Below are 15,952 nucleotides of genomic sequence, written 5' to 3'. Positions count from 1 at the left end.
TCTGCTAAAAACGGATGTTTCCTTTATTTATGATGCATATGAATATTCAGAGGAGGTGGTAAAGTGAGTTACTTCTGTCTCTGAATGATGAGGGTACAGTGCACTGTTGCAGTTCCTTTTCATAAAGATTGTGTAGCAAGAAGGAACATTTAGGCCTGGGATTTTTGCCTACTCTGGCTGCTACTGGATGTAGGACTGCAAAGGTGGCATTTGAGTATGAGAGAAACCCAAATTAACTGATTCTTGTCATTTTAAAACACGCTAATGTATGGAGTGTTAAAACCAGGTAAATACTACAATATAATCACTTTAAGGGATCCTCCTGCATTGTTTGAAGTTGATAAATTAGTTTTTCCTGCCTCCTTTAAAGCTCCAGATGTGTTTGTGTGTGGGAAGGAAGATATGCTGCTGGAACCTGCCATGCTCTTCCCTCAGCAGTTGAGCAGCTGTCTGGGAGCTCTTGTATCTGAATGGTAGAGAAGTCCTGAAGTTATTTCACGTTAGAGGGGTCAGAAAATAGGGCTTAAGTAGTTTTGCACACCTGGGGTACTCATTTTTATGCATACTGTTGTGGCAGGAGAGGGATTCTGACTTGCTAAAAAGGAATTCAAAATCTAAAAATTTGTCTGTATCTTAGATGTGCAGAGCTCAGTATATTTTTGGGCTTGGTAGAAATATATGCAGTTACTTATTTAGATGACCTAAAGAGAAATGATGATGAGCCTTGTGGAAAGATGGGGAACAAGGGAAAGGTGCTCTGGGGACAGAAGTGTTGGAATTAGTTTGTTAAGATAATTAAATTATCTGTTGGTCAAATTACTTGAGACTCGTTAGAGACCAAGACTGAATTTCCTTTCTGTTGGGAGCTGTAATCATCTAGTGAGGAAAGACTTAATTCTATTTTTATCTTTTACTCAATAAATACTTGACTGTAAAAGTTTCATCCACTCTCCCAAATAATCCCAAATAATGAAACTGATCATGTGGATGTGGGAAACAAGACTGAATATTTTTAACCCCTAGTCCAGTTAGATGGAGGGTGTGATCCATGGTGGGAAAAGTCTGAATGACACAGGCCAAGTTTTTTGTTTTTAAGAAACAAAAACAAAACTACCATCTGTTAGAGTAGCTCAGGTTTAGGGATTAGCAAGGGGAGTTGATTCGGGGAGTAGTTTAATTACTGAGAAAAAGGACTGGCAAAGACTGAAGAAAAGTGACTGATCTATCAGCAGGATGTATATGACTTTGCCATGTTGTTTCAAAGCTGAGGATGTCTGCATGTTTATGTTAACACTGGGTCTCCTTGTCCTTGGAACGAAATTGCCTCATCAGCAGAGCCCCTTAGGGGATTGAAAGTCAACCCAAGACGTCATCCTCCTCTTATAAAAGGGGAAAAACTGCCAGTTCTAGTGTCTCTGACCCCTCCCTCCCCCTCCCTTCAACTTACAGAGCATCAAGGGGCGGACCTTACTTCTGCAAACTTCACATCTTGCTCTCCCTTGCAGTATTCATTTTTCTCCTAGCAGTAATTTGATCTTGGACTATTCCAACTTGCCTGTAGTGAATAAGCAGAGAACTGCATTTTGAAAGACTTGAGTTTTCTCACTGGGCACAGTTTTCATGATACAAGGATGAGAATTTCTTGCAAGTTTTGAATGAGATTAAAGTTAAAAGATCCTCTTGGATTATTTTTTTTCTTTAACATATCTGTGTTTGTATAAAGTGAGGTTTTTAAGGGCTTGCAACTGTTGAGAAAGGGATCGACATGACACTGCTGGAACCAGAAATGCAGATGACAACACTCCAATCAGGTACCACTTCAAACATACACTGTGGCTAATTTTTTGCTAGTGAATCATGGTTGCTGAACTATATAGGAGGTGCCAGGAAGCTGTGTGACTTCAGATATAGACAACTTAGAGAATTGTGGTGATTTAATGTGCAGGTTGCAGATGGGTACTTTTTGGATGTTAAATACCGTTCAATTTAGAGCTTCATCAGAGATAAAATTATCTCTCTTTTCTTCCCTTGTTGGTCTCCAGTGTTAAACTTACATGGCTTATGAAGATTAGAAAGCTCCAGTCAAAGCTAAGACCTGTTCTAAAGACCTGTTCCTCCATTTAGCTTTTGACTGATTTATGTGGTTTTACTGTTAATTATTTTCTGATTAAACATATTCTTGATACTTTGGAGTGATTTTAAATTGCATGGTTTGGGAAAAACTTGTATTTGAAACTTTTCAATACTTGTTTTATATTTTGAAAGTTTGTTTCCTTGAGAATGACAATGGTATTTTGTTTACATGATTCATTTGTAAGTACTGTGGCCTTTTGGTGATACTGTGCTTACCCATTAGATGTGTACAGGGTTGCATTTCTCACATGTGAGCCATGCTGGAATGAGAATTATCTGTAAATGGGAGTATGAGATACTTCTGTACGGTGTTTTTATCAGAGGCTCTAGGACATTATGTAGTCATGAAAATAAATACATATATAGATATGAATGGCCTTTGCTTTCTCTGATGGGAACAGAGAATGTAACCTTGGTAAGATTTGACCACAAGCTTGTAGTAGCCTAGGAGTTTGGGTTTGTATACTCTTAATCTCTTGGGCAGCATTGTCTGAAAAGCAGCACATAGGTAATGTCAAAAGTGTGAAGACAAACTTGTTCCTGAAAGTCAAATGCTTTTTCATTTCTCTAAGTAGTGACTCTAAGAAAGAGACAAGTAAAACAATAATTCTGTAGTTTAATTTTTCCCCAAAAATTGCTGGATTTTTTTTGGTTATTTTTTTGGGGTTGGATTTTTTTCTTTTCTTTTTTTCTTTTTTTCCTGAATTGACCATGTTAATTTCCCTAACTTAATTTTGTGTATTTTTAAGTATCTGTGAAGATTTTATATGTCTATAAAGATCCTGTATGACCTTTATCTTATAGTCCTGGCATATTCTTTGTTGTCTAGAGAGCCAAAGTATGGTTATTTCCTGTCTCCAGGACAGACCTACATCTTATGTAGTGTTTGTGTCAATTCAGAAGATGGTTTGTACATAATACATCATTCCTCCTGTTGTACTCTTGCAGTCTGTGAATTTTGGAGGAAGGGTTTAGACGCTAACAAGGTGTTTGGTATTGAACAGGATGCATATGGCAGGATAGTATCTAATCTGGCTTTGTTGGAAAGAAGGCTCTTACATGAAGGCCTGAAAAAGGTGTTGATTTTAACATGCTTTGTTTCTGATAAGTTTTTAAATTCCCCCTGCCCCCAACAAAGAACAGTCATGAAATTTGCATTTCAGTGTCCTTGTAACTGAAATTGTGCATTATATTCTCAGGAAACTCACATAATAAACTTACACTTGTTAAAATTAGGAAAACAGCCTTTGTATTAGTATTGGTTTTTCTCAGAATTAGTGTGGCTGTGTTTCTTGTCTCTTCCAAATTATGGTAACTCCTGAGGCTTTCATTTAATTCTGAGGGTGAGAGTTTCTCCCACTAAGGAGTTCTTGTATGGAGCTTTTGCTTAAGTCAGCCAACCCTACTCCTAGATTATGCAGTGGTGTTCTGTAGCATGGAGGCAATTTCCTGGTAAGATTAGCTTACCTAATGAGGGATAGATTTATTACACCTCTTCCATCAGTGGCCACTCTCTTCTCTCCTGGATCAACCACTGCTAGAAAAATCTTAAGCAAGAAGCAGGCGAATGTTTACTTAAATGGATTCGCAAGATTGGTGGGGAAATGGAGTGTGACAACAGGAACGTGTGCATAATAAGTTTTAAAGATCTGTCTTGAATAATGGAAGTGTATTACAGGCTTCTGGATAAGGAAAACAGCTACTTGATGATGAGGCCAATTTGTTTAGTTGTAATATTTCGATACTTCAGATGTTGTTGGTGTCTGCTCTTGTTTGGCTTAGTGAAGTAGTTGTGTGTTGGGCAAACTATTTGAGACTTCAGAGGCTGAAACTGCATCTCCTGTCTGCTGAGAGCTAGAATGAGGAAATGAGGAAAATGACTTAGCTGAGGAAAGACTTAATTTCTCAAATCTTGGTCCTGATGTTCATCTCCAGAAGCCCTTCTGGAAACATGGAAGATGGAAATAGTTGTCCCAGTCAACTCCTCAAAGTTTCCAGTCACTGAAGAAATAGAATAATCATGGCCTAAGCTGGGTAAATAAATTATCCTGGTAGAGCTTACACAGCCTGCACTCCATAGACCAAAATTTCTTCAAGACTGCAGGTCACGAGGCTGTGCTTATTTACTGCTTGGGTATTAATGGAAGTCTACTCAAGAAGCAGGAGGATCTGAAGCCATTGCTGACCCAGGACATATAATAATATGTCTGTATTCCATGTTGGTGGGCACATGCAAAGCAACTCCTTTGATACTAAAGATGAGAAAACATTCTTAATGTTTTGGAGAAAGAACTGAGGGGGACATTACAACTTTACTCTTCTGGGACCAGAATAGTTTAAGCAGGGAGAGACTGTTTCTTCAGAACAAAAAAGAACTGAAGCAAGAATAACATGAACAGGGATGTGCATATTGTATTAACCAGAAAAAAATCAAACATGCCTGTCAAACTGAAATAAAGGAGGAGTAAAAAAAACAATGCAAGTGGTGACAGCAGAGGAAGGAGAAAGTGAAAGTGAAAATCAAGCTGAAAAGACATTCCAAAACAGCAGTAGACCAGAAAGAAATGCAAAAATAAGACCAAAACCTAACTGCTCTATTTGACATCTCATTGGACTACTGAACTTATTTAAAGAACGGGTATTACTGGTATTGATTGTGGTGGTTTCACATTTCACATTGATTGACGTTTGGGGAAGTAAACCACTACACTGATCCAGTCATTCAAAAAGCAGCCATACACAGTGGGGTGAAATTCTGCATTCAGTTTCCAAGTGCATTTCACAGGCCAGCCCTGTGCTAGTTTGTGTGTCTTCATTCTGCTGACAGTGAAGCTGACGTGCAGATCTGTACCAAGCTCTTAGTAGCAGGAGCTCCCTCTTTAGGGTTTCTTCTCCAAGAGTCACTTGGTCTTTTTTGCTGCCTTGACTCTCTCAGCATCTGAATAATTTGTTTTCTTTATATTTATTTGTAGATTCCAAAAGCTTGCTGTTTCCTTCCCATTACCTACTTCTACCTAATCTCCCTATGTAGCTTCTTTTTTTGTTCCCTTGAAGCCTTTTTGTTATTTGTGTCATTATCTAATTATCCCATTTAGAGATCTTGCAAATTCTTTTGCTCTTGGTCAGTGTTCAGTCAGGATATGGACTGAATAGGTTTTGTCATTACCTGGCTTTGTAACAGACTGGCCACTGAAGGAATGAGTCATCAATATTATTTTTTCTTTTCTTTTTTTTTTTTTAATGGAGAGGCAAGAGTGCTAGAAACATACTTTTTTTTGGACACAGACTACAATTTAGTAACACTTAAGTGTTTTTGAATAGCCATATGAGGGACTCATGCAACTGGGGGAAATTTCGGGAGTCTTGGGTATGCTGCTGGCCTCTATATAGAAGTTCTGTGTTTAAATAACAATTTTTCAAATATAATTTCATTTTCTTTTTGATTTTATTTGGTTTTGTCACAAATTCCTTTTTACAGCTTCTAGCAGGTAGCTGGGCAGAAGTGTGTGTGTAGTATGTATACAGAGGTGCAATGAGCCAGAGAGAAACCCTAAATTTCAGACTTTTTTCCTGATGTTTTGCATGGGTGGATAAGTGTTTTGGCTACTTAGGGTCACGTAGAGTCTAACAGTGCATTGCCAGAATTAATGGATATTAGCACTTGGCCAAATGGCCGCTTCTGTTAATGAATTCTATTTCCTTATGGTTTTGCTCTACTTAAAACCTTTGCTTACTGTTCTGGGTAGCTTTGGTTTGTTACAATGCACAACACTGTTTGCACTGTCTTGGTATATATTGAATGTTAATAATTGTCCCATTTTAATCTTCTTTCTGTGAGTATACTGAAAAAAATTAAGATTGTTCAGCATAGGGTATTCTATTGAATAGCATCTTTGGGGTTTAATATGTTTGTTCTGTTGACCTGCTGAAAAAAAATCTTAGTCTATTAGATATCAAGGCAGGTATGCAAACCCAGAAGCAGGTGGTTCTAAACTGTCAGAAGTTTGGTTTAGATTAACAAGAGGGGTTTTTCCATGCATATTTAGAGAACAAAAGAAGAGCTGTTTTGAAGTCAGCACTGTAAATGAGCACAGAAATAATTTAGTTCTCTGTCGTGGATAAAACTTGACTTCTGTGGTCTAATTTGCTTTGCATCCAACTGGTTCTGAAAAAAAGAACAATTCTTTCAGCTAAAAATTAGTGTCATTTTGAATCAAATGCAAAACTTCTCTCATTTTCTGGGGAAAAGTTGGATTTTTGAGCTACTTTAGCAGATTAGGGATATATTAAATTCAATTTAGGAAAAAGCAGTGCTGATCCCTTCATTCTTTCTTTGAAACCACAACTCCTAGGCTATTTTTCTTCCCTCTTTACAGGATTCAAGTTGAAATGCTTTAGGGATGTCAGCTGCTAAGCTGCTTTTAATGGGAAGAAAGGGGACAGACAGCATATCTGTGTATTCTTGGAAGGGACATGTCCCTTCCTCAGCTCTTTCAGGAGTGACAAATGTCAGAGCTGCAGTTTGTGGTTGGTGTTTTCATTCCTGTTTTAAATAAATTTAAAATTCAGTATTGCCTTTTAGTACATGAGGAATGACCTTTCATTGAAGCAGTAAAATGCCTTCTAATTTAATCTTGTCTTTTTCAAGAGCCAGTGACAAGGACTCTTTTTTTCCTTGCTGTTGTTTTCATTTTCTAATGAAAATTTTTTCTAGTTGTGAGTTTTTTTGCATTTTGCTTTGTTCAAATAGTAGAACTTTTATTTTTCTTCTCCTTTCTTCCCCCTCCCTCCAACTTGGAATTTCAAGATTGCAATGAGTTCTTGAATCAAGACAATTGGGATTTTGGTTTTGAATGGAGGGTGGAGCTGAGGGAAGAACATTCCTGGCTCTATAGTATGCATCATCACCACTTTAAAAATAGAACTTTTGATTTCTATTTGGACTCGGTGGCATGTGGAAGTGTAACCTTTTGTATCTAGGTAGCAAGTTCCTGGGAAGTGTAAAGAGTTCCCCCGGTACTGGTGCAGCTCCCTGAGTGTGTATATTCTGAGTAGTGATAAAATGACCCTCCACTGGCTTTTAACCAGAATCCTGCATGTGATTCAAAGACTGAACAAAGTTATGTGAGCTTCATCGTCATCATGCAGTGGGAATTCTTTCCGAAGCAACAAATGGGATGTTCCTGAAGTCAGCTTTAAATATGGAAATTTTTGTGCTGGAGCTACAAACTGCACAGAGTTCTGGGTTGGCTGTTATAAGACGTGGAGTAAGGAGTGCACAGCTATAAGCTGCACATTAGTGAGTTATTCCATTAATGAAAGATCTGAACAGAACCTTTTGCTACCTTTTATCCCTGTGATTAACTACTGAGTAAGCAAATCACAGTGTGGTTGTGATAGTTAAACTAGAGTTAAAGGATTATACTGAAACTAAATATATAGAGGATGCTTTTCTTTTTTCTTTTTTTTTTGGTGTCAAGAGTGACAGTCTACAATAAAAAGTACTCATAATAATTTAGTTGAGCAGTAACTATTTCTACTGACAACCTTAAATTTAAATAAGAAACTCCTGGAAGTTTCTTTAACCCTGTAATAAGTATTTGTTGAAGCATTAAATCATCTTTTGAAAAGAATATTTTTGTTTTCTCCATCTACTTTGAGAATACTCTGTTTATTCTTCTTATACAGCAAGTGTTACCCTATAGGTTGAGAGAATAGGGAAAGAGAATACTCAAGCAGCTTTTTGCCCTTATCCATTCTGTGAACTAAGATCAACTTGCAGGGGGGCACAGACAAGGCTGCACTTGTTCTAAAACAGTAAAAATGTGGTAGACACAAAATGATTATTCACTGACTGCTTTGTCTCATAACCCTTCTTATGGCTCTAGTTTACTTTAAAATACAGCTTCTGAGAATTAACTTCAGGGGTGTGTGTGCGCGTTTTAAACAGTTTCCAGTGTACGCAGTAAGATTGTCATCATCACACTGCAATTTTCTGTATCATTCATCAATTGTTATTAAAAACAAAATGAAGGTTTAAAATGCATGTAAAGTCATGCCAGGTTTTATATGTTCTAACTGTAATCAAAACAGAGTCTTCCTTTCTGTGAAATTAATGCATTATGTATAACGGGCCCTGTTTAGTTGTTGTCATCATACTCTGTGACTTACACACTCATTTACATAATGAATATGAATCAACTTTTCTTTAGGAACGTAGTTCAAGTACGTTGGAAAAATGAAGTAAAAAAGGATTACTTTAATCAAGTTCTTATTTGGGGTTTTTAGGCACAATTGTGTAGGAATTATTATTGATTATGTATATAGCCTCAGACTGATAATTTCCTATCTTTGTGGCTCAGGCAGATCATAGTCATCTTTGTGGCCTGCCACTAACTTAGGTTCTGGATTAATGTCTGAACGTGTGCTATGCTGAGTCTCTCTAAACTGGTATGATGATAACACCATGTTTTGCCTAAAGGGATACACAGCAGACGCACATCCGTTCTGTCTCCCAGTTACCTGGTGACTCCTTGCTATCCAGTGTTTGCCAGATTAAGAGATGAGTAATGTTTAACAAAATGCTCAAGTTTCCATGCCTGTGTGATAGCAGAAATTTGCATTAGTGTTTATAATCAATATTTTTAATTTTTTTTAATAATGGGATCCAAATCCACTCTATATTTTGATTGTAGGCATTAAAACACATTTTTTTTATGTCTAAGCATCAATGTGAATCAATCTCTAATGTTCTAATGTGTGCTCAGAGCTGTATAGATCAATGGTAGGGATTATAGGTAACTGTTGATATCTTGAAAATGTCTCTGATGTTATTGCTTGATGTTATGTGGAAGCTACTGTAAATAAATTTTTGTATCAATGCTTTTACCAGTCTCAAATGACTCCTCTATCACCAAAAAACCTCCAAAACCAAACAAAAAAACCTGACAAAAAACCCTCCCCATAATCTGAAGTAGCCTACAGCTTCATGTTGCATCTAGATTCTCCTTGCTGCTGAGCTGCCGCACCTCAGTTCAGACTTACAGCACCCTCTGCTGTTGTGACCTTAGGGTTCTTCCAAGGAGAGACTAGCACCTCTTCCAAATTGTCTTTTTTAAATGGAGAAACCTCAGCTAGTTTGTCCTGAGGCTATCTGGTTTTTCATTTGTGGCCTCCCTGCTTTATGCAGGTGAAACTAGAACCTTTATCTTAATAGAAAAAATATTGCCACCCTTTCTCCTCAATTTCTTTGTCAAGAGAATTTTACTATCAAAATCAATATAGAAAACTGGTTTAATTACATTGGCACAACTCCCTTTTGTGATTAACCTTAGTGTGGTTTAAGAATGCTGTATAATTTAGCAATAGTTTAGGTAGGTAGGAAGTCATAAAGCAACTGAAGTGGAATTACTCTTTAGGGTTGCAGAGCCCCCTCCCCTGCTGCTGCAAGTAATCTGGTTATATAGTCCCCTACATAAATTTATTGAGCACTACTTTAGAAAGTGTTAGATTTCACACTCACACTGGAAAGCTGTCCTAGAATTTCTCTCTTTGGTTAAAAACCTTCTGGTTTTCAACATTTGCTTTCAGTGCAAATAACATCTTGTAGTTAAACTGATACAAACCTTAATGCAGGCAAAATAGTCTCCCTAGAAGAAGCTTAATTTAGTTACAATATTCTTAAAGTAGGCAAGTGCTAAAATAGTATCTGTTAATGTGACCTGCTTTATGGGTTTTTTTGTATCTTTCTGTAGTGGTGCTTATTTTAAATCAGATCCTCTACCTAATGATAATGATGATTCCCAGGTATTATGCACAGCATTGGATCCCCAACAGGATATGAACCTATTTAATTATCCCATGTGAAAAGTAGGTTGAGAAATGTATTTGTAGTTTTTTGTAGTCTTTAATTTTCTTTGCCCTGATTGTTTTTCCTCAAAAATGAGTGTATCCCAAATAAAGAAGCTGTGGCTTCCAGTGAAGCACAAGCAGGTTTGATCAGTCTGTAAACATAAATGACCTTGAGGAGATTTTTTATTTATTTATTTATTTATTTATTTTTAATTTTTCTGGAGATACTCTTGTTGAAGCTGTTGTTCCTTGTCTATGTTTTTCAAGGTTTGAGATTTGGACTTTGTGTTCACTGATGTCAACTCAAATATATGCCTTTCAAAAATATATTGAGTGGTTTTGATTTATTAAAGTTACTATGTGACACTGATGAAAAATTGCAACTCCCAAAACATTTGGTTCAGAAAGTAGTTTGAGCTTTACTTACTGCAAAACATTCCCAAAGCTTAGAGACTTCAATGTTCTTTTACTAAAACTGAAATAAATAGAAAGAACTTTTCAGCATAGCTTTGCTGATTTCATGTTACCTCTAAGTAAGTAAGAACAAGATCCAGATTAGTAGACTCCTTTTGGAAAAACTGCTATTGTTAATCTTACAGTGAAAACGGAGAGATTAATGAGATTCTGGAATATGCAGTGTATGAAAAGTGGTGTCTCAGGCACAAAAAATTTCAGCCCATTTAAAAGTCAAAGCATCTTTTAAGTTTAAGGTAGAAATTTACTGGCAACTTTAAATGGACCAGAAAAGAACAGCAACTTTCAACAGACTTGCAGTGCTCTACAGAATTTAAGTTTGTTTGCTTTTTAATTTATTATGATTTCTAGATAGTGCACAATATAAAATCTCCATTCTAGGATTTTTTAGAATTTGTTGTTCTTTTCTTATGCTTATTTTTCTTCTTCTCTTTGTACTGGGCATTTGCATTATGGTGACAGACAAAGTGGCTGCTTATAAGAGACTGCTCCACTCCTCCCAGTTTTCCTTGGAGAGAGGCAGTCACTGTTTGCTGTGGTTGTTGATTTAGTGCCTGGGAGGAATGAGGTTTTTTTGGACCCCTTCCTCATCTCTCTCTTGCTGAGGGAGCCTGCGTCATTGAGAAATGTTTAACCTTCTGGCCCTGAAGCAGGACTGGAAACTTTGCTGCAAAATCTAGAAGCTAAAACGGGATCTTGAAAATGTTATTTACGTGAACTACTCTTTCCTTTGATTTAATTGGGACAGGAGATTGCAGAGCTTGATTTAGAATTTTGAGTAGCAACTAATTTGGAGAGTTAGCAGGGGGGAAGATAATTTCTTCAGTGAAAAATGGTGAGTAACTGATTGAGGGGAAGAGGAGAGAAGAGCTGGGAGCAAAAAACGGAAAAGTGTGGGAGGACTTAGTGGAGAAAAATGTCCTAAGATCTTAATTCTGGCGTTGTCAAGTACTTGAGTACTTCTTTCTAACTTGTATCAGGAGGCTGGCTGTGCATAATTTTATTCCTGTAACAGAAGTTGGTTGTGGAGAGCCAGGGGCCTAAATTGTGGTGGGAACTTTATTTCCAGGGGATTGATTTAATAGCAGATACTGCTTTCTTGTATATGTCTTATTTTCCCAGACTTTCCATTTTTTTCCTTCTGTTTCCTCCCCCATCCTGGACCATGAGGGTTCTTCTAACACTTCTGCAGAATTTCCAGATGTCTCGTTGCCCTGCTTCAACTACGCTCCATTAACCGAGAGGGAAGAAGACATTCAGAAATCCCAAACATTTCTGCAGCATAATCATAATAAATCTGACATATCATGAAACCGTTGTGCTTGTGCTAATTAAGTATCTAGTGTGCTTGTAGAACAAAGAGTAATCCTAATGTGCCCACAGAGTGTTGATTTTATTTCACAGGCTCTGGCTATCTATACACAATACATGCCTGTATGTTTATCTTCAAGATACTCCAAACAGAAATGTGGCAGCTCTGTCTCTTGGGACCCAAAATCTTTATGGTAAACTAAAATAAGGAAACTAAATTGAAACTAAAATGAAGAAGCTTGTCTCAAGGGTGAAATAACATGAAACAGTTTAAATTATTTGTCCCAGTGATTTGTCATGACCAGTGTAAGGGAGGGGAAGGGGCTGTACTTTCCTTCACTCCTTTTTTGCAGCAGCAGCAGCAGCTCAGTGCATCTGCTGCTCAGTCCCAGCTAGCCTGGACAATTGGATTTTCCTGTGAGGAGTCTAATTCACTTTTGAAAACAAAGCCATTAGAGCCACTGATGGATCAGTGACCCTAATTAACTCACGGAACTTTCTTGTGAAACCTAGAGCCCTCAAAAAGAAGGAATGATGAGAGCATAATGCTAGATGATTTCATCTGGCTTGGGCAATATCACTTAAACTTTGTACTGAGCAGTGAAGCTGAGGAAGCAGATAAACAGTTTCGACTCTGAAATTGTAAGTAGGGTGAGAAAACTACTGAAGTCTAGGTCATGGATAAATGGTGGCAGTGGCTGGGTAGTAACTCCAAGAGACAGAAAAGTTTGGTCAGCAAAGAATAATATATGGTGCAGATAGACTCAAAATGTTAATAATTAAATTAGAATTGAGTGATTCTTAGGAGAATATTAAAAATATGTGCACTTCCCCAGTATGAGGTTTGTCATGTTAGAATTTGCTTTGATTTTACTCTGAAGTTGCTACATATCTATGAACGGACAAACAAGTCCCTGGCAGAAGCGTGGTTACACATCTCTCACAGAAAGGTTGAAGTTGGAATGTCATCTTCCCCAACTCCCCTGCTCAAGTAGGTTCCCCTAGAGCCAGTTGCCTAGGACTGTGTTCAGATGACCTTTGAGTATCTGCATAGATGGAGACTTCACAACCTCTCTAGGCAACCTGTGCCAGTGCTCAGTTGCTCTCACAGTGAAAAAATTCTTTCCTGATGTTTGTAAGGAACCTCCTGTGTTTTGGTTGTGCCCATTGACTCTGACCCTGTCACTGGGCACCATTGGAGAGGAGTCTGGCTCTGTGTTCTTTGTACCATTTTTTCAGGTTTTTGGATGGATAAGATCTCTAGTATGGCCATGGCGCTCCTGTACTGGGGACCTCAGAGCTTGAGCCAGCACTCCAGGTGTGGCCTCATCAGGGCTGAGCAGAGTAGGATCACCTCCCTTGATCTGCTGGGAACATTCTTCCTAGCGGAGCCAAGGATGCCTTCCTTAGCCTTCTTTGTCCAAGGGTACATCACTGTTTCATGTTCAACTTGGTGTCCAGTGGGTTCCCCTGGCCCTTTTCTGCCAAAGTGCTTTGCAGCTACTCAGCCCCCCGTGTGCTGATGTACCCACTAGGCTTGGCCAATCAGTTTCCAGTCCATCTCACAGTCTCCTCATCTGAGTCAGACTTCATCAGCTTCTCCATGAGGGTCTCACAGGAGGCAGTGTCCAAAGCCTCGCTGAGTCAGGGCAGACAACATCCACTGCTCTCCTCCCTTACACCAGGTCTGTCTCTCTGTAGCTGGAACCTGAAGACAGATTTGCTGTGGTGCCCCAGGGAAAAATATTTTCTGATAGGAAAGAATTGTGAGTTCATAGTCAGTTCTGGCCTTACTATAGCATAGTTGCTAAAAGTAAGCATATGGCAGTGTCTGTACTGTTAAAATTGATTTTGTTTTAAAGAGTTTGTTCATAAGTGACTTCTGTTGAGCTGGCTGCTAGATGTATCGGCAGTGAGAAGCCAAGTCCTCCCAGATCATAACAACTGGCAGCCATATAAAAAACATCTTCTTCCTTTGCACGTTTGTCTATTCAGCTAGATCCTCCACCTCTTTTCTTTTATGCAGACCCGCCTTAATGGTCCCTCTCTTGTATCTGGATTCATAAAATAGATTTGGTAGCCAAGGAAAGGAGAATACACAGGTTACTAATTCCATTTCTGACACACAGACTCTGTGTTATATGTAAATCTTTCTACTTGTTTTAACCTAGTTTATTCAACCAAAAGGTTTTTTTAATGTATTTGAATTGGTTAGAATCTGTGAATATGAGGTTCTGATCGATAAGTTCTGGTAACCTATATGAAAGCAAGAAAGGAAGGTCTTAAAGGGGTGTGAGGCAGCTAATGGAAAATTGTGACTGAAGAGACTTCTCTGCATATTGTTTCAGGTGAACTTAAAGATTTTAGGAATAGGCAAGCAGAACAGAAAGCTGATGTCTGAATCAGAACATCATGTTCCAAGCACACTTACCTTTACAGTTACAAGCACTTAGGCTATGTGCCTTCCAAGGCTTTTAGGCCAGTTGGTTATTAAAACTCCTAAGATTTGGCAGGTTTTGCTGGGAAGAGGATACACCCTCTCACAGTTACTTGCCTTTTTTCTTTGCTTTCATGGCTGACGTTACCAGAAATCTTGAACATAAGATGAAATTTGTTTTAAGAGTAATCACGCTCCTTGCAAAGGAGGCCTGTATCTTTGCCCCTGCTCCCTTTAGATAAAGGAAAGTAAACCTGTAGTTTGGTTGATACAGAATAGGATTCACTTAAAAATGTAGTCTATGGAGAAGGAATAGTAGTACTGTCAAAACTGCACCTTCCTAAAGTGATAGGTGAGTCCCATGAAAGCATTAAAGGACTTCTTCCACCACAGCATGACAAGAACATTTTTCCTGCTAATCAAAAGCTGAGTAATTTAGCAGCATCCAGGTAAAAACTGTTCCAAATCTAGTCTAAAATTCTCCCCTTTTTGGGAATTGTGCTTTATGCTTCACTTAAGGTCTGAAAGGTCTGCATGTATGGAGGGGGGATGAATCCATACAAGACCTTGTAAGTCCAGGATCAGTGTGTCCATACCATGAGTTTAACCATATAATGGTTGTGTGCCTTGACATTTTGTGTTGTAGCTATAGATTAAAACTCAAACACACTATACATTTTTATATTGGAAACAAATTCAGTTGTTGAAGCCACCATGAGAGCTTGAGATTTGCATTGATACATCCAGAATTTCAGCACTAAAGGAGGCGTTTGAACACTGATGTTGGAGGTGATTTATAGATTTTTGGGGGAATGCAAGAACTGAATTTTACATTATAAAGAGAAATTTATTTCCTATCTCAAATAATCCTGACAATAGCAGTTTTCTACTGTGAGGTGAAATAAGCATCCATGGTGAGGGGAAAGGAGATTACTGCTTTTAGTGGCAGCTGATTTGGTTTAGAGGTATCACAAAACTTGGTCTCCTACTTTACCTCAACCAAGCCTCCACTACTACCCAGTTGTGACAAAGGACTTGAACCGCTTTTAGAGAAGAAGTTAAGAGTTGAAAAAACCCCACATCTAAAATTATTAGGGTTGTCTACTAACTTATTAAATGAATGGGATGATTTATGGTCTTTTTAGAATTATATCTCCATTAGTGAAGTTTTATAAGTTCTGAAGAAATCCTCTGCAACCATAAGGGGAAGATAACCTTTAATAACAATCTAGGTTCTGAGATTGTAATTCTGTATCAAATTAACCAAGAATAATGGTCATATTGAGCCTCAAGAATGTTTTTACTGCCCATGTATAACCAATGTGTTCAGAGAAGGAAGTAGCTTCCTGGGCAAAAAGCACAATCCTGTAATGAAGGTTCACCTAGTAGCAATTCTGCTAGTATAAGCTGAGAAGTAAATGAAGGGTTTTCTAATCCTTCCACAAGCAGTGTGTGAACACAGAGTACAGCCTGGCTGTTTCCTCTCTTGTTTAGGTACTTTAAAAATAGACTGCATTTTCCAAGAGTTTGCAGGTAACCCTCTTGTGCAATAAGTAGGAGGGTTTGATAGAGAAGAAACCTTTTATTGCCAGATGTTTAAAGGATGTGGGAGAGAGAAGTGCAGGATATCTTTTGCTCAACAACCACAGGAATTAGTGACATAACTTCTCAAACTCTTAGACATGCCTTAACATGAGGGGAAGGGTGTCTTCCTCCTGTCCTTTCCCAGTTACTCCCTCCTAAAAA

General features: G+C 38.1%; 1 protein-coding gene across 1 annotated transcript in view; it reads left to right on the top strand.

Moving 5' to 3' along the window:
• The first annotated feature begins 1,541 nt into the window (after positions 1–1,541).
• Positions 1,542–15,952, top strand: part of LOC131591426 (myocardin-related transcription factor A-like) — a 69,692-nt gene continuing 55,281 nt past the window's right edge. The window contains exon 1 of the transcript XR_009280363.1: positions 1,542–1,811. The gene's annotated coding sequence lies outside the window, so the exon portion shown is untranslated. The remainder of the gene's footprint in view (positions 1,812–15,952) is intronic.

The sequence above is a fragment of the Poecile atricapillus genome, chromosome W (assembly GCF_030490865.1).
Source record: "Poecile atricapillus isolate bPoeAtr1 chromosome W, bPoeAtr1.hap1, whole genome shotgun sequence".
NCBI lineage: Eukaryota > Metazoa > Chordata > Aves > Passeriformes > Paridae > Poecile > Poecile atricapillus.
This window is presented reverse-complemented; position numbering and strand designations above follow the sequence as displayed.